Source organism: Gopherus flavomarginatus, chromosome 16 (genome assembly GCF_025201925.1).
Source record: "Gopherus flavomarginatus isolate rGopFla2 chromosome 16, rGopFla2.mat.asm, whole genome shotgun sequence".
In the NCBI taxonomy this organism is placed as follows: Eukaryota; Metazoa; Chordata; order Testudines; family Testudinidae; genus Gopherus; species Gopherus flavomarginatus.
Genome location: NC_066632.1, coordinates 11,075,259 through 11,102,601, shown reverse-complemented (window position 1 = coordinate 11,102,601; position 27,343 = coordinate 11,075,259). Strand labels below are relative to the sequence as shown.

At 57.4% G+C, this 27,343-nt stretch overlaps 1 non-coding gene across 1 annotated transcript; it reads left to right on the top strand.

The window, feature by feature from the left end:
• Positions 1–12,193: 12,193 nt before the first annotated feature.
• Positions 12,194–12,265, top strand: TRNAQ-CUG (transfer RNA glutamine (anticodon CUG)). Its single transcript has one exon. It is a non-coding gene; the product is annotated as a tRNA-Gln (tRNA).
• The last annotated feature ends 15,078 nt before the right edge of the window (positions 12,266–27,343 follow it).

The window sequence follows — 27,343 nt, the reverse complement described above, 5'->3', positions numbered from 1 at the left end:
GCGGGATAAGGGGGCTGACTTCTCTCCTTAGCTCTGCGAGACAACTGGGGAACAGCTCTTCCTGCAGGATTAATGCGCTACCGCCTCTCCCTAGCTCTGCGAGACCACTGGGGAGCGGCCCTTCCGGCGGGATCAGGGCACTGCATCCTCTCCCTAGCTCTGCGACACCACTGGGGAGCGGCCCTTCCTGCAGGATTAGGGCACTGCCTCCTCTCCCTAGCTCTATGACACCACTGGGGAGGGGACCTTCCTGTGGGATTCGGGCGATACCTTCTCTCACTTGCTGTGCGAGACCACTGGGGAGCGTCCCTTCCTTCGGGATTAGGGCGCTGCCTCCACTCCCTAGTTCTGCGAGACCACTGGGGAGCGGCTCTTCCTGTGGGATTACGGCTCTGACTTCACTCCCTAGCTGTGCGACACCACTCGGGAGCCTCTCTTCCTGCGGGATTAGGGCGCTGCCTCCTCTCCCTAGCTCTGCGTGACCACTGGGGAGCGGCCCTTCCTGCGGGATTAGGGCGCTTCCTCCTCTCCCTAGCTCTGCGAGAGGGCGCTTCCTCCTCTCCCTAGCTCTGCGAAACCACTTGGGAGCGCCCCATCCTGTGGGATTATGGCTCTGCCTGCTCTCTCTAGCTCTGTGACACAACTGGGGAGCTGCCCTTCCTGCGGGATTAGAGCGCTGCCTTCTCTCCCTAGCTCTGCGACACCACTGTGGAGTGGCCCTTCCTCCGCTATTAGGGCACTGCCTCCTCTCCCTGGCTCTGCGTGACCACTGGGGAGCGGCCCTTCGTGCGGGATTAAGGCGCTGTCTCCTCTCCCTGGCTCTGCGAGACCACTGGGGAGCGACCCTTTCTGCGGGATTGGGGCGCTGCCTCCTCTCCCGCTTTCTGCGAGACTCCTGGGGAGCGGCCCATCCTGCTTCATTAGGGCACTGCCTTCTCTCCCTAGCTCTGCGAGAACACTGGGGAGCGGACCTTCCTGCGGGATTAGGACGCTGCCTCCTCTCCATAGTTCTGCGTGACCACTTGGGAGCGCCCCATCCTGCGGGATTATGGCTCTACCTGCTCTCCCTAGCTCTGTGACACAACTGGGGAGCTGCCCTTCCTGCGGGATTAGAGCGCTGCCTTCTCTCCCTAGCTCTGCGACACCACTTGGGAGCGGCCCTTCCTGCCTGATTAGGGCGCTGACTTCTCTCCGTAGCTCTGCGAGACCACTGGGGAGCGGCTCTTCCTGCGGGATTAGGGCTCTACCTCCTCTCCCCGGCTCTGCAAGAACACTGGGCAGCGGCCCTTCCAGCGGGATTAGGGCGCTGCCTTCTCTCACTGTCTCTGCGACACCACTGGGGAGCGGCACTTCCTCCACTATTAGGGCGCTGCCTCCACTCCCTAGCTCTGCGACACCACTGGGGTGCGGCCTTTCCTGCGGGATTAATGCGCTGCAGCCTCTCCCTAGCTCTGTGAGACCACTGTGGAGCGGCCCTTCCTGCGGGATTAGGGCGCTGCCTCCTGTCTCTATCTCTGCGAGACCACTGGGGAGCCGCCCTTCCTGCGGGATTAGGGCGCTGCCACCTCTCAACAGCTCTGTGAGACCACTGGGGAGCGGCAATTCCTGTGGGATTAGGGCTCTGTTCCTCTCCCTAGCTCTGCGAGACCACTGGGGAGTGGCCCTCCCTGCTTCATTAGGGCGCTGCCTCCTCTCCCGCGCTCTGCGAGACTTCTGGGGAGTGGCCCATCCTGCTTGATTAGGGCGCTGCATTCTCTCCCTAGCTCTGCGAGACCACTGGGGAACAGCTCTTCCTGTGGGATTAGGGCGCTGCCTCCTCTCCCTAGCTATGCGCGACCATTGGGAAGCGGCCCTTCCAGCGGGATTAGGACTCTGCCTCCTCTCCCCAGCTCTGTGAGACCACTGGGGAGTGGCCCTTCCTGCGGGATTAGGGCTCTCCCTGCTCTCACTGGCTCTGTGACATCACTGGGGAGCGTCCCATCCTGCGGGATTAGGGCTCTGACTTCTCTCCCTGGCTCTGCGACACCACTGTGGAGCGGCCCTTCCTCCGCTATTAGGGCACTGCCTCCTCTCCCTGGCTCTGCGAAACCACTGGGGAGCAGCCATCCCTGCGGGATTAGGGCGCTGTCTCCTCTCCCTACCTCTGCGACACCACTGGGGTGCGGCCCTTCCTGCGGGATAAGGGCGCTCACTTCTCTCCTTAACTCTGTGAGACCACTGGGGAGCTGTCCTTCCTGCGGGATTATGGCACTGGCTCCTCTCCTTAGCTTTGCGACACGACTGAGGAGGGGAACTTCTGTGGGATTAGGGCGATGCCTTCTCTCACTAGCTCTGTGAAAGCACTGGTTAGCGACCCTTCCTGCGGGAATAGGGCTCTGGTTCCTCTTCCTAGTTCTGCTAGACCGCTGGAGAGCGGCCCTTCCTGCAGGATTAGGGCGCTTCCTTCACTCCCTAGCTCTGAGAGACCACTGGGGAGCGGCCCACCCTGCGGGATTAGGGCGCTGCCTCCTCTCCCTAGCTCTGTGTGACCACTGGGGAGCGGCCCTTCCTGCGGGATTAAGGCGCTGTCTCCTCTCCCTGGCTCTGCGAGACCACTGGGGAGCGACCCTTTCTGCGGGATTGGGGCGCTGCCTCCTCTCCCGCTTTCTGCGAGACTCCTGGGGAGCGGCCCATCCTGCTTCATTAGGGCACTGCCTTCTCTCCCTAGCTCTGCGAGAACACTGGGGAGTGGACCTTCCTGCGGGATTAGGACGCTGCCTCCTCTCCATAGTTCTGCGTGACCACTTGGGAGCGCCCCATCCTGCGGGATTATGGCTCTGCCTGCTCTCCCTAGCTCTGTGACACAACTGGTGAGCTGCCCTTCCTGCGGGATTAGAGCGCTGCCTTCTCTCCCTAGCTCTGCGACACCACTTGGGAGCGGCCCTTCCTGCCTGATTAGGGCGCTGACTTCTCTCCGTAGCTCTGCGAGACCACTGGGGAGCGGCCCTTCCTGCGGGATTAGGGCTCTACCTCCTGTCCCCGGCTCTGCGAGAACACTGGGCAGCGGCCCTTTCTGCGTGATTAGGGCGCTGCCTGCTCTTCTTGGCTCTGTGACACCACTGGGGAACGTCCCTTCCAGCGGGATTAGGGCGCTGCCTTCTCTCACTGTCTCTGCGACACCACTGGGGAGCGGCACTTCCTCCGCTATTAGGGCGCTGCCTCCACTCCCTAGCTCTGCGACACCACTGGGGTGCGGCCTTTCCTGCGGGATTAATGCGCTGCCGCCTCTCCCTAGCTCTGCAAGACCACTGTGGAGCGGCCCTTCCTGCGGGATTAGGGCACTGCCTTCACTCCCCAGCTCTTCGAGACCACTGGGGAGTGGCCCTCGCTGCGGGATTAGGGCGCTGCCTGCTGTCTCTATCTCTGCGAGACCACTGGGGAGCCGCACTTCCTGCGGGATTAGGGCGCTGCCACCTCTCCCCAGCTCTGTGAGACCACTGGGGAGCGGCAATTCCTGAGGGATTAGGGCGCTGTTCCTCTCCCTAGCTCTGCGAGACCACTGGGGAGTGGCCCTCCCTGCTTGATTAGGGCGCTGCATTCTCTCCCTAGCTCTGCGAGACCACTGGGGAACAGCTCTTCCTGTGGGATTAGGGCGCTGCCTCCTCTCCCTAGCTATGCGCGACCATTGGGAAGCGGCCCTTCCAGCGGGATTAGGACTCTGCCTCCTCTCCCCGGCTCTGTGAGACCACTGGGGAGCGGCCCTTCCTGCGGGATTAGGGCTCTCCATGCTCTCACTGGCTCTACGACATCACTGGGGAGCGTCCCATCCTGCGGGATTAGGGCTCTGCCTTCTCTCCCTGGCTCTGCGACACCACTGTGGAGCGGCCCTTCCTCCGCTATTAGGGCACTGCCTCCTCTCCCTGGCTCTGCGAAACCACTGGGGAGCAGCCATCCCTGCGGGATTAGGGCGCTGTCTCCTCTCCCTACCTCTGCGACACCACTGGGGTGCGGCCCTTCCTGCGGGATAACTGCGCTCACTCCTCTCCTTAACTCTGTGAGACCACTGGGGAGCTGTCCTTCCTGCGGGATTATGGCACTGGCTCCTCTCCTTAGTTTTGCGCACCACTGAGGAGGGGAACTTCTGTGGGATTAGGGCGATGCCTTCCCTCACTAGCTCTGTGAAAGCACTGGGGAGCGACCCTCCCTGCGGGAATAGGGCGCTGGTTCCTCTCCCTAGTTCTACTAGACCGCTGGAGAGCGGCCCTTCCTGCAGGATTAGGGCGCTTCCTTCACTCCCTAGCTCTGCGAGACCACTTTGGAGCGGCCCTTCCTGCGGGATTAGGGCACTGCCTTCACTCCCTGGCTCTGCGAGACCACTGGGGAGCAGCTCTTCCTGCGGGATTAGGGTGCTGTCTCCTCTCCCTACCTCTGCGACGCACTGGGGAGCGGCCCTTCCTGCGGGATTAGGGTGCTGCCTCCTCTCCCTAGCTCTGTGACGCCCCTTGGGAGCGGACGTTCCTGTGGGATTAGGGCGATGCCTTCTCTCACTAGGTCTGCGAGTCCACTGGGGAGCTTCCCTTCCTGCGGGATTAGGGCACTGCCACATCTCCCTAGCTCTGCGAGACCGCTGGGGAGCGGTCCTTTCTGCAGGATTAGGGCACTGCCTCCACTCCCTAGCTCTGCGAGACCACTAGGGAGCTGCCGTTCCTGTCGCATTATGTAGCTGCCTCCTCTCTCTAGTTCTGAGAGACCACCGGGGAGCCAGCCTTTCTGCGGGATAAGGGCGCTGCCTCCTCTCCCCAGCTCTGCTAGACCACTGGGGAGCGGCCCTTCCTGTGGGATTAGGGTACTGTTCCTCTCCCTAGCTCTGCGAGACCACTGCGGAGCGGCCCTTCCTGCGCGATTAGGGCGCTGCCTCCTCCCCCTAGCTCTGCGACACTACTGGGGAGCGGCTCTTCCTGCGATATTAGGGCGCTGCCTCCTCCCCCTACCTCTGCGAGACCACTGGGGTGAGTCCCTTCCTGCTTGATTAGGTCGCTGCCTTCTCTCCCTAGCTCTGCGAGACCACTGGGGAGCGGCACTTCCTGCGGGATGAGGTCGCTGCTTCCTCTCCCCAGCTCTGCGAGACCACTGGTAAGCCGCCCTTCCTGTGGGATTAGGGTGCTGTTCCTCTCCCTAGCTCTGCGAGACCACTGGGGAGCGGCCCTTCCTGCAGGACTAGGGCGCTGCCTCCTCCCCCTAGATCTGCGAGACAACTGGGGAACGGCCCTTCCTGAGGGATTAGGGTGCTGCCTCCTCTCCCTAGCTCTGCGAGACTACTGGGGAGTGGCCCTTCCTACGGGATTAGGGCGCTGCCTCCTCTCCCTAGCTCTGCGAGACTACTGGGGAGTGGCCCTTCCTACGGGATTAGGGCGCTGCCTCCTCTCCCTAGCTCTGCGTAACTACTGGGGAGCGGCCCTTCCTGCTGGATTAGGGCGCTGCCTTCTCTCAATAGCTCTGCGAGACCTCTGAGGAGCAGCCTTTTCTGCGGGATTAGGGCGCTGCCTCCTCTCCCCAGCTCTGCGAGACCACTGGGGAGCAGCCCTTCCTGTGGGATTAGAGCGCTGTTCCTCTCCCTAGCTCTGCGAGACCACTTGGGAGCGGCCTTTCCTGCTGGATTAGGGCGCTGCCTTCTCCCCCTAGCTCTGCGAAACCACTGGGGAGCGGCCCTTCCTGCTGGATTATGGCACTTCCTCCTCTCCCCAGCTCTGCGAGACCACTGGGGAGCTGCCCTTCCTGCGGGATTAGGGCGCTGCCTCCTCTCCCTAGCTCTGCGAGACCACTGGTGTGCTGCCCTTCCTGCGGGATTAGGGCGCTGCCTCCTCTCCCTAGCTCTACGAGGCCACTGGGAAGCAGCCCTTCCTGCGGGATAAGGGCGCTGCCTCCTCTCCCCAGCTCTGCGAGACCACTGGGAAGCGGCCCTTCCTGTGGGATAAGGGCGCTGTTCCTCTTCTTAGCTCTGCGAGACCACTTAGGAGCTGCCCTTCCTGCAGGATTAGGGCGCTGCCTAAACTCCCTAGCTCTGCGAGACCACTAGGGAGAGGCCCTTCCTTCGGGATTACGTCGCTGCCTTCACTAGCTAGCTCTTCGAGAACCCTGGGGAGCGGTCCTTACTGCAGGATTAGGGCGCTGCCTCCTCTCTCTAGCTCTGCGAGACCACTGAGGAGCGGCCTTTCCTGCGGGATTAGGGCGCTGCCTCCTCTCCCTAGCTCTGCGAGATCACTGAGGAGCTGCCCTTCCTGCGGAATTAGGGTGCTGTTGCTCTCCCTAATTCTGCGAGACCACTGGGGAGCGGCCCTTCCTGTGGGATTAGGGCGCTGCCTCCTCCCCCTAGCTCTTCGAGACCACTGGGGAGCGGCCCTTCCTGCGGAAATAGGGCACTGCCTCCTCCCCCTAGCTCTGCGAGACCACTGGGGAGCGGCCCTTCCTGCGGTATTAGGGTGCTGCCTCCTCCCCCGAACTCTGCGAGACCACTGGGGAGCGGTCCTTCCTGTGGGATTAGGGCGCTGCCTCCTCCCCCTAGCTCTGCAAGACCTCTGGGGAGCAGCCCTTCCTGCGGGATTAGGGCGCTGCCTCATCTCCCGAGCTATGCGTGACTACTGGGGAGCGGCCCTTCCTGTGGGATTTGGGAGCTGCCTTCTCTCCCTAGCTCTGCGAGACCACTGGGGAGCACCTCTTCCTGCGGGATTAGGGTGCTGCCTCCTCTCCCTAGCTCTGCGACACCACTGGGGAGCGGCCCTTCCTGCGGGATGAGGGCGCTGCCTCCTCTCCCTAGCTCTGCGAGACCACTGGGGAGCGGCCCTTCCTGCCTAATTAGGACGCTGCCTCCTCTCTCTAGTTCTGCGAGACCACCTGGGAGCCGCCCTTCCTGTGGGATTAGGGCGCTGCCTCCTCTCCCCAGCTCTGCGAGACCACTGGGGAGCGGCCCTTCCTGCGGGATTAGGGCGCTGTTCCTCTCCCTAGTTCTGCGAGACCACTGGGGAGCGGCCCTTCCTGCGGGATTAGAGCGCTGCCTCATCCCCCTAGCTCTGCGAGACATCTGGGGAGCGGCCCTTCCTGCTGGATTAGGGCCCTTCCTTATCTCCCTTGATCTGCGAGACCACTGGGGATATGCCCTTCCTGCAGAATTAATGCGCTGCCTCCTCCCTCTAGCTCTGCGAGACTCCTGGGGAGCGGCCTTTCCTGCGGGAAGGTCGCTGTCTCCTCTCCCCAGCTCTGCGAGACCACTGGGAAGCGGCACTTCCTGCGGGATTAGGGCGCTGTTCCTCTCCCTAGCAATGCGAGACCACTGGGGAGCGGCCTTTCCTGCGGGATTAGGGCGCTGTTCCTCTCCCTAGCAATGCGAGACCACTGGGGAGCGGCCTTTCCTGCGGGATTAGGGCGCTGTCTCCTCTCCCCAGCTCTGCGAGACCACTGGGAAGCGGCACTTCCTGCGGGATTAGGGCGCTGACTCCTCCCCCTAGCTCTGCGAGACCACTGGGGAGCGGCCCTTCGTGCGGGATTAGGGCGCTGCCTCTTCTCCCTATCTCTGCGAAACCACCGGGGATCGGCCGTACCTGCGGGATTAGGGTGCCGCCTTTTCTCCCGAGCTCTGCGAGACCACTGTGGAGCGACCCCTCCTGCGGGGGCGGGGCGCTGACTTCCCTCCCCAACTCTAGGAGGAGAGCACGGAGTGGCGGTTCGACCGGGGGAGGGGGGCTAGGTTTACTCCCCAGGTTTGGATGGGGACTGGGGAGTGGCGGTTCGAGTGGGGTCGGGGCGATGGCTTCCTTCCCCAGCTATGGAAGGTGCCTGAGGTGTAGCGGTTCCAGTAAGGCTGGGGCACTGGTTTCCCTTCCCAGCTCTGAGAGGGCCATGGGGAGTGGCGGCTCGAGTGGGGGCGGGGCGCTGGAAGGGCCGCTCCCCAGTGGTCTCGCAGAGCTAGGGATAGAAGGCGGAACCCTAAACCCGCAGGAAGGGCTATTCCCCAGTGGTCTCGCAGAGCTAGGGAGAGAAGGCGGCGCCCTAATCCGGCAGGAAGGGCCGCTCCCCAGCGGTCTCGCAGAGCTAGGGAGAGGAGGAAGCGCCCTAATCCCTCAGGATGGGCCGTTTCCCAGTGATCTCGTAGAGCTGGGGAGAGGAGGCAACCCCCTAATCCTACATTACGGGCCGCTCCCTAGTGGTCTCGCAGAGCTGCGCAGAGGAGGCAGTGCCCTAATCCCGCAGGAAGGGCCGCTCCCCAGTAGTCTCGCAGAGCTGGGGGGAGGAGGCAGCGCACTAAACCCGCAGGAACGGCCGCTCCAAAGTGGTCTCGCAGAGCTGGGGAGAGGAGGCAGCGCCCCGCCCCCACTGGAAGGGCCGCTTCCCAGTGGTCTCTCAGAGCTAGGGAGAGGAGGCATCGCCCTAATCCCGCAGGAATGGCTGCTCCCCAGTGGTATCATAGAGCTAGGGAGAGAAGACAGCGCCCTAATCCCGCAGGAAGGGCTGCTCCCTAGGCCCCTGGCAGAGCTGGGGAGGGAAGGCAGCGCCCAGTCCCCGCTGGAAGGGCAGTTCCCCAGTGGTCTCGCAGAGCTAGGGAGAGAAGGCAGCGCCCTAATCCCGCTGGAAGGGGTGCTCCCCAGTCGTCTCGCAGAGCTAGGGAGAGAATGCAGCGTCATAATCCCGCAGGAAGGGTTGCTCCCCAGGCCCCTGGTAGAGCTAGGGAGAGAAGGCAGCGCCCTAATCCCGCAAGAAGGGTCGTTTCCAAGTGGTCTCGTAGAGCTAGGGAGAGGAGGCAGCACCCTAATCCCGCAGGAAGGGCCGCTTCCCAGTGGTCTCGCAGATCTAAGGAGAGAGGGCAGCACCCTAATCCCGCTGGAACGGCCGCTCCCCAGTGGTCTCGCAGAGCTAGGGAGAGAAGGCAGCGCCCTAATCCCCGCTCCCCAATGGTTTCGCAGAGCTAGGGAGAGAAAGCAGCACCCTAATCCCGCTGGAAAGGCTTCTCCCCAGAGGTCTCGCAGAGCTAGGGAAAGAAGGCAGCGCCCTAATCCCGCAGGAAGGGCCGGTCCCCTGTGGTCTCGCAGAGCTAGGGAGAGAAGACAGCGCCCTAATCCCGCAGGAAGGGCTGTTCCCTATGCCCCTGGAAGAGCTAGGGAGAGAAGGCAGCGCCCTAATCCCGCAGGAAGGGCTGTTCCCCAGGCCCCTGGCAGAGCTAGGGAGAGAAAGCAGTTCCCTAATCCTGCAGGAACGGCCGCTCCCAGTGGTGTCGCAGAGCTAGGGAGAGAAGGCAGTGCCCTAATCCCGCAGAAAGGGCTGCTCCCCAGTCGTTTTGCAGAGCTAGGGAGAGAATGCAGCGCCCTAATCCCGCAGGAATGGTTGTTTCCAAGTGGTCTCGCAGAGCTAGGGAGAGGAGGCAGCACCCTAATCCCGCAGGAAGGGCCGCTTCCCAGTGGTCTCGCAGAGCTAGGGAGAGAAGGCAGCGCCCTAATCCCCGCTCCCCAATGGTTTCGCAGAGCTAGGGAGAGAAGGAAGCACCCTAATCCCGCTGGAAAGGCTTCTCCCCAGAGGTCTCGCAGAGCTAGGGAAAGAAGGCAGCGCCCTAATCCCGCAGGAAGGGCCGGTCCCCTGTGGTCTCGCAGAGCTAGGGAGAGAAGACAGCGCCCTAATCCCGCAGGAAAGGCCGCTCCCCAGTGGTCTCGCAGAGCTAGGGAGAGAAGGCAGCGCCCTTATTCCGCAGAAAGGGCCGCTCCCCAGTGGTCTCGCAGAGCTAGGGAGAGAAGGCAGCGCCCTAATACCGCAGGAAGGGCCGCTCCCAGGTGGTGTCGCACAGCTAGGGAGAGAAGGCAGCGCCCTAGTCCCGCAGGAAGGGCTGCTCCCCAGTTGTTTCGCAGTGCTAGGGAGAGAAAGCAGCGCCCTAGTCCCGCAGGAAGGGCTGCTCCTCAGTTCTCTCGCAGTGCTAGGGAGAGAAGGCAGCACCCTAATCCCCCAGGAAGATCTGCTCCCTAATGGTCTCGCATAGCTACGGAGAGAAGGCTACGACCTAATCCCACAGGAAAGGCCGCTCCCCAGTGGTCTCGCAGAGCTATGGAGAGATGGCAGCGTCCTAATTCCGCAGGAACGGCCGGTCCCCAGTGGTCTCGCAGAGCTAGGGAGAGAAGGCAGCGCCCTAATCCCACAGGAAAGGTCGCTCCCCAGTTCTCTCGCAGAGCTACGGAAAGAAGGCAGCGCCCTAATCCCGCAGGAAGGGCTGCTCCCCAGTGGTCTCGCAGAGCTAAGGAGAGAAAGCAGCGTCCTAATCCCACAGGAAGGTCCGCTCCCCCGTGGTCTCACAGAGCTAGGGAGAAGAGGCATCGCCCTAATGCCGCAGGAAGGGCCGCTCCCCAGTGGTCTCGCAGAGCTAGGGAAAGAAGGCAGCACCTTAGTCCCACAGGAAGGGCTGCTCTCTAGAGGTCTCGCAGAGCTTGGGAGAGAAGGCAGCGCCCTAATCCCGCAGGAAGGGCCGGTCCCCAGTGGTATCACAGAGCTAGGAACAGAAGGCAGCACCCTAATCCCACAGGAAGGGCCGCTCCCCAGTGGTCTCGCAGAGCTAGGGAGAGGAGGCAGCGCCCTAATCCCGCAGGAAGGGCCGCTCCCCACTTGTCTCGCAGAGCTAGGGAGATAAGGCAGCACCCTAATCCCGCAGGATGGGCCGCTCCCCAGTGGTCTCGCAGAGCTAGGGAGAGATGGCAGCGCCCTAATCCTGCAGGAAGAGCCGCTCCACAGTGGTCTCGCAGAGCTAGGGAGAGATGGCAGCGCCCTAATCCTGCAGGAAGGGCCGCTCCCCAGTGGTCTCGCAGAGCTAGGGAGAGAAGGCGGCGCCCTAATCCCGCAGGATGGGCCGCTCCCCAGTGGTCTCGCAGAGCTAGGGAGAGAAGGCAGTGCCCTAATCCCTTAGGAAGGGCTGCTCCCCAGGCCCCTGGCAGAGCTGGGGAGGGAACCCAGTGCTCCACCTCCACAGTAACGGACGCTCCCCACTCCCGTCGCGGAGCTAGGAAGGAACCTAGCACACCATGCGCTGAGGAACGGCCGCTCTCCAGTCCCCTCGCATAGCCGGGGAAACAATCACGCGCCCTGCCCCTGCTAATACTGCTGCTGCCCAGTCCTCTGGCAGAGCTAGTGAGGGATGGCAGCGCCTTACTCAAGCAGGAACGGCAGCTTTACATTCCCCTTGCAGACCTGGAGAGGGAAGGCAGCGCCCCTCCCCCGCAGGTCTGCACACTGGCCATGGCCATGGCCAGGAGCGCAGCGTAGAAGCTGCTCCAGCCCTGCAGCCTGCGGGCAGCGCATTGGGGTGTGGGCAGCACGGAGCAGGCAGGGCCCAGGTTGGCGGGGGGCGGAGACAAAAGTGGGGCGGACACGCTCCTGCCATGAGCTGCCTGGTTCACCCCTTTCTCGGGAGCTGCAGGAGGGGCCCGGATCATGGCTCGGCTGCAGAGCTTGGAGCCCGGGCTGGGCCCAGGAGTGAGAGGATGGGGGAGCTGGGGGTGTAGCAGAGGTTGGAGCCAAGAATTGGTTGGAGATGGGGTTATGCCAATTCCGCTTGGTGGCAGGGGGGCCCTCTAGCTTTTTTTTTTTTTGCTCCGCCCCCCACATCCCAATATTTCATCTTTGACATCTGGTCACCCTAGCCTGATATGAAGGAGGATGTCTGGACCAAGGGGCCAGGGACTGGCCTTTGCTAGAGAAAGCACTTTTTAGCCAATTTTAGTCAAGTTTTAGCCAATTAGGACAAGTCAGCAAATAAGAACAACCTCAGGTATCAGTAACTGCTACAGGTTGCAAATTCCTACATGCAGCAGTTTCTGGTACTACACCTGCACAGCTCTGCTCCCCGGCTCTTCTCGGGCTCCTGCTCTCTCCTTAGCTCTGCCCTACTCTCACCCAGGCAGTTCCAGCTCACATGGAGGATGGGACCCCCTGGCCTGGTGACTCCCTCATTACACTGCCTGGCCTGTCAGTGCAGCTAACTTGGAGCTTTGGCCTCTCTCCATTGTCCCTGGGGACTGTCAGTCTCAGGGTCCTGATTTTCCATTGATCCTTCCCCCTTCTATTGGTGCTGGGAACTAGGTAACCAACCCCCCCACACACACACACACTAAGTTTTAGTAAAGGGCCAAGAGCCCCCTTACACAAGCAGCCCCATGAGGGTCACCGATGTGCAGAGAAGGCAGCACAAGCTGCTCCCATGGTGTAATGGGCAGCACTCAGGACTCTGAATCCTGTAATCTGAGTTCAAATCTCAGTGGGACCTTGTGTTGGCTTGTGGTCATAGGCGGCAGGTTATATACATTTGTGGTGCTCGTGCTCCAGGAACATTCAGGGCTGGGGGCCCTGCTCCAGCAATATTTGGAGTTGAGTCGCTTCCCCTGGCCCCTTCCTGGCACCCCTCCCCTCTTCTGTGGTGCATTCCTGCCTGACAAAAAGCAGCATGGGCCTGTCCCCTGCCTGCTCCTGCTGCTGGAGTAGAGGGATTCTGGGCAGAACTGCTCCCCAGAGTCTTAGTGCAGGCTGCCCTCAGCCTCTCCAACTCCCCTAACCCTGAGCTCCCTCTGAGCCCCCTCCTGCATCATGAATCCCTCATCCTCAGCCCTACGCTCCCTCCCAGAGGGTGCACCCCTTCCCACACACTCCTTCCCACCCCCAGAGCCTGCACCTCTCACCCCTTCCTACAACCCTGCAGGAGCCTGCACCCAGCACCCAAACTCCATCCTAAAGCCTGAATCCTGCACCCTAATCCCCCCCAAACCCCCTCCCAGACCCTTAGGCAGGTGGGGATGGAGTTTGGGGGCGGGTTCTGGGCACCACCAAAATTTCTACAAACTTGCCACCCACCCATGCTTGTGGTAATGCCCCAGAGCTCAACTCCCCTGTCTCCAGCTGTGTAAGAGTGAATCTTTCCCCTCCTGCTGTGTGACTCACAACTCCAAGAGCCAGGTCTTTGGCAGGGATGGCCACAATGGGATAGGGCTCTAGAACTTGCTACCCTGATAGTTGGGATTCTTGCTGCTGCACCTGATGTTCACAAGCTTGGCCCTTGTGCTTCCTACCACACGTTTCCTCTGGCCCACATGGCGCTTGAAGAAAGGAGTGCCAGCGCTGGGATTAATAATCAGGGCTTGGAAGGAGGGAGGAAGAGTCCCAGACTGGAGCCCCACACACCTTCCCTCCTCCGGGCACCTAGAGCAGAGGCAGCCCAGCTCTGTTCGCTGGATACCTCAGCAGAGTAGGTGAGTTCATGTAAATACTGTCTGGTCCCAAAGCTTCCCCCCAACCCTGGTCATCAGTCGCTGTCAGGGGAGAGCTCATTCACACCTCACTTACAAATCATCATTTGAAATTCTAAGGTTGGCCAACACTGCCGAAGCCAATGCACCGACATTGTCAGCAAACACAACAGCTGGGTGAGGAAACCCGGCTTTGTCCAGACTTTCCAAACCTAAATGACTTTCTCAGGTACAAGTAGTTTTCAGACGTTGTATCTGCTTTTAAAGTGTGTGTTAACGTTTCAATTTCCATTCAAATTTGCAACCAATGACAACACTGGCAGCGCTGCATGTAACTACCTGACCACTGAGGGAGGGGCTGTTGGGGAAAATCGGGGAAGGGGGTGTACAGCCCCCTGGCTGGGGGGCGTATAGGGAATGCCCAGTTTCACTGAATTGAGTCTCCTACTGCAGCACCTCAGTAGGTTACATCAGAGAGGAGCTGCAGTGTCTAGGCGGTGGGATGCCTGTGCCTTTAAGAGCCCAGCCCTGGGAAGTCATGCTGAGAGGTACTGCCTGTGAGAGGGGAAATAAAAAAGCCCTCTGCTCCCCCCATCCATGTTTGCAAACACTGGAGTCTCAGCCCACCGGGATAACTGTTCCCCCTCGGCCCCTGCCTGTGCCGGGGTTTAACCCTCTGGCAGCGCCTCCCTCCGGGCTTAACTCCGGCTCCTTCCCAGATCCCTGACTTTGCCTTCAGTCCCTCTCCTAACTCTGCCTCCAGCTGCTTGACCCCCGACCAGTGAATTTCCACTCCCTGCTCAGACCCTGGCCACCTACTCCTCTGATTTGCCTTTCCTTTGCCCCTTTTTAATCCCTGTAAAAAGTAGTCGATGCTGTGTCCCATTCTCTGGAGGGAGGGCTGGGCGCCTGGCCCCTGCCTGCGCAGTGCTCAAAGTGCCCCATGATCTTGTGGATGTTTGCTGAGTGCTGCAGGGTCACCCGAAGGGGAGAGAGACGTGGTTAGGAGGTGATGCAGCCAAGGGTGCCTCACCCAACACTGAGATGCAGCCACCTCTGGGGTGATTTACACAAGTAAGCAAATGAATATGGAACAAGAAACACATTGAAAGGATCGAGGCAGCTGCAGGAGGTGGAGAAAACCAGAAAAAGAAGTAGCTCTGGATCCCAGCCCTGTCCCTCCCCCACTCTACCCCCTAATCTCCACTCCCCTCCCACATTTGAGGGGAGAACCCAGGAGTCCTGGTCCCCAGCCTTGCCCACCCCCATATTTTGATATGGCTCCATCCAACAGCTGCCCCCACAATTGCAGGGCAGTGCCATGGGGCACACCGGGGCCTCCCTGTTTGCACAGGATGGGCAATGCCAGTGCTCCAGGATGGGGAGAGATGATGCTAAGGGAGAAGCAAGCAGCAGAGAGCTCCCATGACAGAGAAAGAAATGCTAGGGGTTGCTGTGCTGCAAGGAGTGAATGTGGTTGGCAGGGAATGGGAGGATCTTCCCTCACAGCAGGTGCGTCTGTCTCCCTCCCAATTCCTCCCCAGCCCTACCCCAGCCCAGGATAATCCCAGCCCAGCTACCAGGAGTGAATTTGGCCTGGATTCCCCAGCTGCTGGGGGTGGGGGGTGGGGCTGGGAAGAATGAGCCTCTACTCCTCCTTCCCCAGACACAGTTGCATGGGCACAGACCAAAGGAGCCTGCAGCACTGCTGCCTAGAGGAAACTGAGGCACCAGCCACTGACAGACACATCATGGCTCTCCTCATCCTCATCCTCTTTTCCATATACAACCTGGCCAGGGGAGGGGGGGGTAAACTCAAGGCAGTTGCATAGTTAACCTGTGGAACTCCTTGCAAGAGGATGTTGTGAAGGGCAAGACTATAACAGGGTTCAATAAAGAACTAGATAAGTTTATGGTGGATAGATCCATCAAGGACTATTAGCCAGGGTGGGCAGGGATGGTGCCTGTAGCCTCTGTTTGTCAGAAGCTGGGAATGGGCAACAGGGGATGGATCGCTTGATGATTCCCTGCTCTGTTCATTCCCTCCGGGGTACCTGGCACTGGCCACTGTCAGAAGACAGGAGGATACTGGGTTAGATGGACTTTGCGTCTGAACCAGTCTGGCCGTTCTTATGTCTCCCTTGGAGCAGCAGTGACACCCAGTGGGCAGTCAGAGTAATGCACAGAAGGTGTTTTGCTTGGCACAGCAGTGACACCAAGTGGCCAATCAGGGTAACACACAGAGTATGTTTCCCTTGGAGCAGCAGTGACACCTCGTGGTCATTCAAGGTAATGCACAGAAGGTGTTTCCCTTGATACAGCAGTGACACCCACTGGTCAGGTGGCATAATGCACAGCATGTGTCTGCCCTCTACAAGCAGTGACACCCACGGACCAGTCACGGTAATGCACAGAGTGTGTTTCCCACCAATCTGGGTAAGGCACAGAGCATGTTTCCCATGGAGCACCAGTGACACTCAGTGACCTGCAGGGGTGGCATCAGACTCTTCTCCTTTAGTGGGGGACTGAGGCTACATCTACACTACAGTATAAATTCGAATTAGCTTAAACCGATTTTATAAAAGAGGTATTAAAATGTCGATTGTGAGCGTCTACACTAGGCACATGAATTCGGTGGTGTGCGTCCATGGTCCGAGGCTAGCGTCAATTTTTGGAGCGGTGCACTGTGGGTAGCTACTGTAAAATAATGAGGCCAATAACGTCGATTTGCGTCCACACTAATCCTAATCAGATATAGTAATATCGATTTTAGCGTTACTCCTCTCGTTTTGTAGGAGTACAGAAATCGATTTAAAGAGCCCTTTAAATTGATATAAAGAGCAGTGTAGTGTGGACGGGTGCAGCGTTAAATCTATTTAACGCTGTTAAAATCAGTTTAACAGCGTAGTGTAGACCAGGCCTGAGATGGGCTAGACAAAAAAAATGGGGGAGCTGTGCCCCCCATCACCTGGCCTCACCCTTCACGGGGGCCATGCCTCTGTTCCTTCTCAGTTAAAGGCCAGGCTCATCTCCTCCCCCCCCGGCTAGGGTTTACAGCAATACAAACTTTATTAAAATAAAATACTAAACACGGTTTACTTAAAATATTCTAAACCTGTCCAAATTTTAGTACTGAATCCAAAGTTCTCTTAAAGATCCCATCAGTAACCAAAACCTAAATGAAAAATTGAAACAAAAAACAAGGCTTAATTTAAAACCCAAACATTAAGAAAAACTCTGTTTGTAAAAATAAAAACTAACAAATGCTGTAAATTAATAATTTCAACATTTTATCAAAAAAGTGTGCTACAGCAGAATGATAAAATAACATCAAATAAATAAGCATGACCTCTAAAACCTCCTATAAAGGAATTGAATCCTTGAATACTGGTCAAATCGTAATAAAATATGCAGAACTATGTCAAAACTGGTGTTGCAAGTCAGCCATTTGAATCCAGCAAATGTCAATTAAAATCTCCATTCCAACTAAAAAAAACCAAAACAACCCAATAAACCAAAATGGTCACAGCCTGAAACAAACCTACACAGAAGCAAAATTAAACCTGTACCAACACTGGAACAAACGATGTAAATTTCTAATTCTAACTTCTTGTTTCTCCCAGGAGGAAGGTGTTTTGCACCCCAGTAACCAGGCTGTCACTGCAGCTTTCCTTTCACTAAATAAGATTTGTACCAAATATAAATTGCCCTCCAATTTCTCTAAGAGAAATTGAAATTGTATCTTTGCACTAATATCCCAAGTGTGCAAGTCCATCCCCTCAGAGCAGCCCCACACCCTGTGGCCAGGGGAGAATCCCAACTGGTTTGTGCATTTGTAACCCTGGGGCCTGAAGCTGATGAGAGAAAGGGAAATGATCCATCTTGGAGCCTTCTGATATCACCTGCGGGGAGCACAGGGATTTGACTGAGTGACATCCTGGCTAATTTTCACCTTGTTCTGTGCCAGCAGGCTCCGCTGGAGAGCTCGGGAGTGACTTGACCATGGCAGCACCCTATTTACATATTAAAAGCTGGCATTTTGGGGTCAATGGGGTAAAATGTGAGTACTTTTGGGGTTAGGACCCACATGAGAAGGGATGTGGACAAACTGGAGAGAGTCCAGAAGAGGGCAATAAAAATGATTAGGAGACTGAGACACATGACTTACGAGAACCTAGAGGCCATATCCTGTATGTTAAGTTAAGGTAAAGTTAGCATATCTATATTGTGACCTTTTAATCAGAGAGGAAAATCGACCTTTCTCATGTTATTTAAATAGATAAGTACCCATGCCTGTCCAAGACCTTTACTTAGACCAATCGACAATGGAGAATGGCATAGAGTTTTATTCAGTGTTGTACCCACAGATTTAACAGGTACACTACAAGGTAACTTATGTGCATATGTACATGTCATCAACAAGCACAAACATACTAATCTATGAAGTAAATGTACCCTAATGTTTTGTGGGTGAGGAATGAAATTTGGGCATAGGAGGAAGGATTTCCGGCCCTTGTGCCCTATAAAAGAGGTAAGTCACCTCGCTAGAGCACTTTGCTCTATGATTGTGACTTACGTCCTCCACTCTCTCTCTATGTACTAGCAGTAGGCTGTACTTGTTCTGAAACTTTAACTTTCAAGGGAACTAGGCTAAGTTCTGTTTCCCTACATTTTTAGTCTTTGTTTATTAGGTTTTGATTTTAAGTTTAACATATTCAAGTAAACCCTAAGTAACACTAGCTTTCCCTAAGCACAGCATCTTTCATTTAAGAATTGAGAAACCAGAACTGCAAGGCTGTTCCTGTGACTCTTACCAACAGGTTATCAAGGAAGGCTGTGAGTATATTAACCAAAACTTTGTTGTATATAATGCCATATGTATCTTTTGAATAGCAGTAATGCAAATGTAACTTTGTAACTCAATTAAATTAAATAACATGTAAGCTAATCAATTAAATTTTCATCAAATTATCCAAATTAATATTATTAGTGCATCCTATATCAGGCTACATGGGACAGAGAGTTGGAATGCAGAGGGATGAAGGCACTGGCTCTGGGGGTGCAGACTGTGGGGTGGGGTTAGAATGAGACATTCAGGGTGCAGTAGAGAGCTCAGGGTTAGGATAGAGAATTGGGCTGTGAATGCTCTGGAATGAGGCCAGGAAAGAGAAAATTGAGATGCAAGAGAGAAGTCAAGCTAGAGCAAAAAGCAGAGAAGAAGTGTGCAATTTGAGCTGCAGAGGGAAGAAAAAAGCCTCTGCCTGTCCCCTTTCTGCAAAGCATCTAAGCACCAGATGAAAGACATCTTTTCCCCACTGCAACAACAATTCCAGTTGACCTGGACTGAGGAAGGAAATTTTTTTCCTTTGCAGCACTAGCAGACCTGGACTGAGTCACAACCACACCACACTCTGGTGTTCCTGGACTGGGACATGGGAGGGGCTCCTCTCTTCTCCATTTGGGACATGGTGGGATGAGAGAAGTGACAGAGCTTTACGGGAAATAATAATTTGCCTGATTCATGTGCCAGTCCAAGTCCTTGTTAACCCAAACAAGCCGTTTATCCTGCATGCTGATGCCAGTTTGGAGGGTCTGGGAGCAGTCCCGTACCAGGAAGTGGAAGGAAATCTAAATCCGTAGGCATTGCCAGCTGAGGACTGTCTGATAGCGAAACTCGCTATTCCACCACCAGCAGCAGTTCTTGGTCTTGAAATGGGCCATCACTGAGAAATTTCGAGACTACTTGTGTGGTGCTCAGTTTCAGGTGTGGACAGAGAACAATCCACTGACTTATGTGTTAACAAGGGCTAAGCTGGATGCTACAAGGCAGAGGTGGGTGGCTACATTTGCTAGCCATAACTTCGCATTCAATACCAACGTGTTGGTATAACAGGGAGTGTGATTTTTCAGGACCACCAATTCTTGGCTAGGGGGAGGATGTAAGCAAGGTGAGAATGAACTTTACCCTGACATCTGTTGGTGATCTGTTGTAAAGGCGTTTTGTTGCTGATATGCATGCTCACACCCACCCCGCATTGCATGATGGGGGTGCACGTCCAAAGGGTTATTTCAGCTGCTGTGGGATCCCTGGTCTCTTTCTTATTAGGGCAGGGGTAATAAAGTACAGTTATTCTGGTGATATGAATCAAAGACAGTAGAACGGAACTTAGCAGTTCATGATTTCGGGACTCACCCGAACCTACATAACTCTCGTTAGGCAAGGGACATGGGTTCCAAAGGATAGTGAAATAAGAGAGATTGAAAAGGAATATTTGTATTTAGCAGCATGCTTTTCTTGTGAAATGTTTAAATGCACATTTTATGTTCTTTGCATCTCTCTAGTTTAAAAATCGAGTTTATCATTTAATTCATATTTGGATCAATACCACAGATAAAAAATGATTAATGACTAAATGCAATTTTTAGACATACATAAGCTGCTGGGTTTTGATCTCATTTCCACACTGAAAGTTTTAAACAACTCCATAGTTGGGGAAAATGCTTCTTTCCCCTCAGACAACAAGAAAATTTTGCAGATTGGGCTGTGGGAAGTCAGCTGTGGGACATGAAATACCTCTGCAACCAGATTCTTAGTCACAGGTCAGCGGGTGTGTTTATGTAAATTCTGGATTCTGGGGCCAGAGCTAGTGGAGGGACCCCACAACTTTTGTGGCACATGCATCACCTCTGCAATCAACCTTTGCTACGTCACTCCATAACATCACACACAGAGCAGCCTTTCACCTCTCAGAACCAAAACATATCCTGAAAGTATCAGAGGGGTAGCCGTGTTAGTCTGGATCTGTAAAAGCAGCAAAGAATCCTGTGGCACCTTATAGACTAACAGACGTTTTGGAGCATGAGCTTTCATGGGTGAATACCCACTTCGTCAGATGCATGTAGTGGAAATTTCCAGGGGCAGGTATATATATGCAGGCAAGCTAGAGATAATGAGGTTAGTTCAATCAGGGAGGATGAAGCCCTGCTCTAGCAGTTGAGGTGTGAAAACCAAGGGAGGAGAAACTGGTTTTGTAGTTGGTAAGCCATTCACAGTCTTTGTTTAATCCTGAGCTGATGATGTCAAATTTGCAGATGAACTGAAGCTCAGCAGTTTCTCTTTGAAGTCTGGTCCTGAAGTTTTTTTGTTGCAGGATGGCCAGGGAGGTCTGCTACAGTGTGGCCAGGGAGGTTTGCTTAAGGTCTGCTACAGTGTGGCCAGGGAGGTTGAAGTGTTCTCCTACAGGTTTTTGTATATTGCCATTCCTAATATCTGATTTGTCTCCGTTTATCTTTTTCCGTAGCGACTGTCCAGTTTGGCCGATGTACATAGCAGAGGGGCATTGCTGCCATATGATGGCGTATATTACATTGGTGGACGTGCAGGTGAATGAAGCGGTGATGGTGTGGCTGATCTGGTTAGGTCCTGTGATGGTATCGCTGGTGTAGATATGTGGGCAGAGTTGGCATCGAGGTTTGTTGCATGGATTGGTTCTTGAGCTAGAGTTACTATGGTGCGGTGTGCAGTTACTGGTGAGAATATGTTTCAGGTTGGCAGGTTGCCTGTGGGCGAGGACCGGCCTGCCACGCAAGTCCCTGATGATGCATTGGATAGGTTTTAGCTGGGGACTGTATGTGATGGCTAGTGGAGACCTGCTGGTTTCTTTCTTGGGTTTGTCTTGCAGTAGGAGGCTTCTGGGTACACGTCTGGCTCTGTTGATCTGTTTCCTTATTTCCTCAGATCCTGGAGTAACGGGGGAGAGGCTCAGAGGGAGCACACCTCCTGACCCTGGCCAAGGTGAGGGCAGGTCCCTGGGTCAACCTGACACCCCCCCAACTCCGCCCCCCGCCCCGCCCCCCAGAGAACCCAGCCCCCCGTGCAGTGTATTAACCTGCTCCGCGTGGGAACGTGCCGCCCCGCTTCGCCCCTTTCACCCCCCGCAGAAAGCAGCTGATCGGAGCGGGAGCGCACTGGGGGCGGAGGCCGAGGACCGGAGGGGAGGGGGCAGGTCAGTGCCGGGTCTGTCTCTGCCCGGTGACATGGTACATTTGTCTGCACCGCGGGAATGTTCCCAGCGCCCCTTGTTCGCTGGGGCTTTAACCCCCCCGTCTGGGTGTGAGCTGGTGTCTGGGTGTGTCCGATGAGCCTTGGAACCGGCTCCTTGTCATTCCCCGAACTCCCGCTGTGCCCGGCCACCCAGCCCCGTCCTCCTCCCTCGGGGGAGCCCGGCTTTAACCCCCCCTGCAGTGCCAGTGTCACCCGCAGACAAACCTACCACTGAACCGAATTAATCCTCCTCATTCCCCGAGCTCCGCCCTCCCCCCAAAGCCCTGCCCCTGCCCCCTCCTCCTGGGGTCCTGTCCCCACACTGCCCCCACCCCCGACGTCCTGGTCTCACATCACCTGTTCCCCTAATCCCTGCCCCATTCCCCAAAGCCCTGCCCCTGCCCCCTCCTCCTGGGGTCCTACCCCCACACTGCCCCTACCCCCGACGTCCTGGCCTCACATCTCCTGTTCTCCTAATCCCTGCCCCATTCCCCAAAGCCCTGCCCTTGCACCTTCCTCCAAGGCTCCGCCTTCTCATTCCCCCTTTTCCCCAATACGCCACCCTCACTCTGCCCCTTCCCCCAAATCCACACTCCTGCATTGTGCCTCCCCAAGACAACCCTCCCCTGCACTCTTTCCCCAAGGTCCCACCCCCGCCCTCACATTGCCCCTTCTCCAGAGTTCCTGCCCTTGAGCTTCCCTTTCCCCCCGAGAGCCTGACCCTGCACTGCCCTTTCCCCCTGAGACCCTGCCCCTACACCACCCATTCACCCGGGACCTCGCCCTCACATTGCCCTGAAACCCTGCCCGTGCACCACCCCTTCCCCCTGAGATCCCGCCCCTACACCACCCATTCACCCGGGACCCTGTGCTCACATTGTCCTAAAACCCTGCCCCTGCACCACCTGTTCCCTCTAATCCCTTCCCCCGCATCGTCCCTTCCCCCGAGGTCCTGCCCCTTCCCCTAACCCCCATCTCTGCATCGTCCCTTCCCCCTCGGCCCTGCCCCTTCCCCTAACCCCCATCTCTGCATCGCCCCTTCCCCCGAGGTCCTGCCCTTGCACCACCCCTATCCCCAGTCCCCGCCCCATTCCCTGAGACCTCAACCCTGCATCGCCCCTTCCCCCGAGACCCCGCCCCTGCACTGCCCCTCCCCCAGTCCCAGCCCCCCCCGGCCCCTTCCCTCTAGTCCCCACCCCTTCACCACCCATTCCCCTGAATCGGCATCCCTACATCACCCCTTTGCCTGAGACCCCGTCTACACCCTTCCCCTTTGCCCCGAGACCCTGCCCTCACACTGCCTCCTTCTCGAAGTCCCCAATGCCACATTGCCCATTCTCCCGATTCCCTGCCCCCGCACCGCCCCTTGCCCCCGAGACCCTGCCCCTGCACCACCCATTCACCTGAGACCCCGCCCTTACACCACCCATTCACCTGGGACCCTGCACTCACATTCCCCCGAGACCCTGCCCCTGCACCACTCATTCACCTGGGACCCCACCTTTACACCACCCATTCACCGGGACCCCCCCTCACATTCTTCTGAGACTCTGACCTCCCACTGCTCCTTCTCCTAGGACCCTGCCCCTGCACCACCCATTCACCTGAGACTCCACCCTTACACCACCCATTCACATGGGACCCTGCCCTCAAATTCCCCTGAGACACTGCCCTCCCACTGCTCCTTCTCCTGGGACCCCACCCCTACACCACCCATTCACCTGATACCCCACCCTTACACCACCCATTCACCTGGGACCCTGCCCTCACATTCCCCTGAGACCCCGCTCTCCCACTGCTCCTTCTCAGGGGACCCTGCCCCTGCACCACCCCTTCACCTGAGACCCTATCCTTACACCACCCATTCACCTGGGACCCTGCCCTCACATTCCCCTGAGACCCCACTCTCCCACTGCTCCTTCTCCTGGGACCCTGCCCCTGCACCACCCATTCACCTGAGACCCTACCCTTACACCACCCATTCACCTGGGACCCTACCCTCACATTCCCCTGAGACCCCGCTCTCCCACTGCTCCTTCTCCTGGGACCCTGCCCCTGCACCACCCATTCACCTGGAACCCTGCCCTCACATTCCCCTGAGACCCTACCCTCCCACTGCTCCTTCTCCTGGGACTCCGCCCCTGCACCACCCATTCACCTGAGACCCCACCTTTACACCATCCATTCACCTGGGGCCCTGCCCTCACATTCCCCTGAGACCCCGTTCTCCCACTGCTCCTTCTCAGGGGACCCTGCCCCTGCACCACCCATTCACCTGAGACCCTACCCTTACACCACCCATTCACCTGGGACCCTGCCCTCACATTCCCCTGAGACCCCGCTCTCTCACTGCTCCTTCTCCTGGGACCCTGCCCCTGCACCACCCATTCACCTGGAAGCCTGCCCTCACATTCCCCTGAGACCCTGCCCTCCGACTGCTCCTTCTCCTGGGACCCCGCCCCTGCACCACCCATTCACCTGAGACCCTGCCCTCACATTGCCCCTAGACCCCCCTGCACCACACATTCACCTGAGACCCCGCCCTCACATTGCCCCGAGACCCCCCTGCACCACCCATTCACCTGAGACCCTGCCCTCGCATTCCCCTGAGACCCTGCCCTCCCACTGCTCCTTCTCCTGGGACCCCGCCCCTGCACCACTCATTCACCTGAGACCCTGCCCTCACATTCCCCTGAGACCCTGCCCTCCTATTGCTCCTTCTCCTGGGACCCCGCCCCTGCACCACCCATTCACCTGAGACCCCACGCTTACACCACCCATTCACCTGGGACCCGCCCCCTCACATTCCCCTGAGACCCTGCCCTCCCACTGCTCCTTCTCCTGGGACCCCGCCCCTGCACCACCCATTCACCTGAGGCCCCCCCTTGCACTGCCCCTTACCCCGAGGTGCTCCCCCCTGCACCATCCAATGACCCAGGAGCAGGCCAGACCTGGGAGTGAGGAGGCAGAAACATGCTTTGCTCTACCACAGACTTCCTGGCTATCCTTGGGCACATCACTCAGCCTCTCTGGGCCTCAGTTCTCCCGTCTGGGAAATGGGGCTGGTGGCGCTTCCCACCCTCGCACGAGCCTGGGAGGAGAATTACCCTGCGAATTAGGAAGATGCTCAGATCCTGGAGTAACGGGGGAGCACACCTCCTGACCCTGGCTGGGCGCCCTCGGTCCCTCGTAGCAGGGGGCTGTGCAGGAGGTTCTCCTTGCAACCATGAGTGGGTGTCTGGAGGGTTCTGTCACCTCTGCCAGAGACCCCCTAGAATCTCACTAGCTTCCTCTGCATGCGGGGAGGGGCTCCTACTTTCTGACTTGGGGGGATATTCTGTGATGTCAGAGCCCGTGGGGAGAGGGGTTCGAATCACGAATCTGGAGTGGCAGGGCAACCCCCTACCCCAGTCAGATTCCACTAGGGGGCTGGGCTGGGACCTCTAGGGAGGGAGACACAGGAAAAAACAGCCGCCACTATGGAACCCAGGAGTCCTGGCTCCCAGTCCCCCTGCTCTCACCTCTAGACCCACCTCTGCTCCCAGAGCCAGGGATAGAGCCCAACCCCCACCTGCTCTGACCATTAGACCCCACTCCCCTTTTAGGCTCGCTGCCTTTTCTATCCACGCAGCCCACCTGTCCATCCCTTTGCTGCAGGTTTCTGAGGTGTCACCCCTGATCTGCACTCCCTCAGTGCAACCCAAGGCCTTTCCTCTCCCCAACCACATTTCCTCTCCCCCCTTGTGCTGGATCTTCTGCTTGCCCCCCTGCCTCTTGCGGTGCGCTGTGCGGCATGGCTGGGGATTGTGCAATGGCCCAGCACCAGGCAAGGCAGAACGTAAACAACAGGCCCTGCCCTGCCTTGCCCTGCCTTGCCCTGCCCCACCCCACCCCACCCCAACGGATCTGACTTCCAGGTGTATCAGAGCCCAGCGCCCTGCACCTGTGCCCTCCTGCCCCACAAGGGGTGAGCTGCAGTCCCCACCATGCTCTTCAGAAGGGAGAAAGGTCAAGCCAACCAGCCCATTTAGGATGGGGGAATCAACACCCTTTTTTCTGCACAGCCACTGACGATCAGCAGGATTCCTCCTTCTCCTCCCTCCTGTGCCTCGGTGCGACTAAATCTCTGCACCTAGACAGCCGGTCCAACTGTTGTACCTCAATCCCCCATGCCTGAGCCTCCCTGCCAAAGTCCTGCACCTGGTTCCATAGAATTAAGTCTCACATCTCACTGGGAACTCGACTTCTTGTGCCCAGAGAGTCTTGGCCCCTGTCAGTAGATGACCTAAGTCTGAGAAACACAGTGTCCGTCTTCTCTAAAGAAGTACTTGGAAAGCTTTTTCTTATGTCACCACATAGCCTAATGGATCAAGCATCTGACTTTGGATCAGGTGATTGAGAGTTCGAGTCCCTTCATGGTTGTGCTTGTGCAGTTTTACTATTGTGCTGAAAGTCCTGCTTCCTTCAAGGCTGGAACCTCTTCTTGGTCGCTCAGGCCAATGCTCTGGCTTCATCTAGAGCCCCGGGAAGGAGTCGGGTGTTGGACATCCCAAAGGCTGGGACATGAGCCCCAAGTACTTCCAGTCTAGCCTTTGCTGTTCCTGACTTGCCAAAGAAACTGGGCAGCTGCCTGGGCTGGCGTGTAGAGCAGTTTCCCTCTTCCAAATATGTGCCTGTCCCTGTACTTGAGGGGGCTTGATAAATAGCACCTTGGGAGCCTGGGTGTTTCTCTGCTTCTCGCCAGCTGGGGAAAAACCTTTTGGGGTAAAATCTCCTGCCCCACTGCAAAAGTGAGCACTGTGAGTGGGAACAGACAGAGGCCACACCGGGGGGCTGGCCCTGCTTTCCTACCTTCTTCTGATGTTGGCCACAGAGCATCAGCAGCCGCCTCACCTGCTGGTCTGCGGGTGGCCTTCAGTGGGTGTTTGGCATGGCAGGGAGCAGGCTGGCTAGGGGTCTTTGTCGCTGTCTGCTGGCCACACATAGGCATGGTCCTCCCCTCTCCTGAACAGCCAGAGTAAGTCTGTGCTTGAAAGCAGGGACACAGGAGACTCAAAACAGGAGGGTGAGAAAGACTGAGAAAGGACCTATGAAGACAGCACACACTACAGGAACATTGCCTGGTGAAAGGATGTGGAGACACCAAGTTGCCCCATTTTTCCTGGTGCCCTACGCAGCTGCGCACTGCTCCGGCGGCCAGCCCGATCCCCCGGCTGGCTGAGACGGCCAGGAAAGCTGCTGCTGCTCCTCTTCTTCCCCAAAGCCCCCACCCATGCTTTGCCCCCATGCTGCCTTTCCCCACCCCTGCTCCACTCCATTCCCCCCCCACTCCACCCCTTCCCCTTAGCTGCATCCCGGTGGACTGCAGGAGGGATCAGTCTCATCCTGCACTCACCGGGCGCCGGGAAGTGGAACGTCCTAGTCCCAGCCTGCTCTGCTCCACCAGCTCCCTGCTGCGGCGCTGGTGAGTGCTGGGGGGCGTTTCCCCCCACCGCCCAAGTTCCAAGGCTGGGAGCAGAGTGCAGCAGGCTGTGGCTGGATCACTCCACTTCCCACTGCCCCATGAGTGTGGGGTCTGGCCTGCCCTGCAATTACCGGGCGGTGGGAAGTGGAGTGACCTGGCCCCAACCTGCTCCGCTCTGCCAGCTCGGACTGGGGGACGGGGTGTTGTGTAGGGCACCAAAATGTCTAGGGACAACCCTGAAAAGATTTTTCCACAGGGACCGATGGCTGTTAGAATAGAGCTATTCAGGCTGCTTGTACAGGCCTAGACTTTAAGAACTTAGGTGTATTTTTATCACTCAGCTAGTGACAGGGGTATAAAACAAAGAACCAAAGTCCCAGTCTGCCTGTCTGGGCCTTCTCTCCCTAGGAGAGTCTGAGCCCTTGTTTGTAAGTGTCATAAACAGATAGTTAAGGGTTAATGTCTCTTTTACCTGTAAAGGGTTAAGAAGCTCCATAAAGCTGGCTGACACCAGCCCAGAGGACCAATGGGGGACAGATACTTTCAAATCTTGGTGGAGGGAAGTCTTTTTTTGTGCTCTTTGTTTTGGGGGTTGTT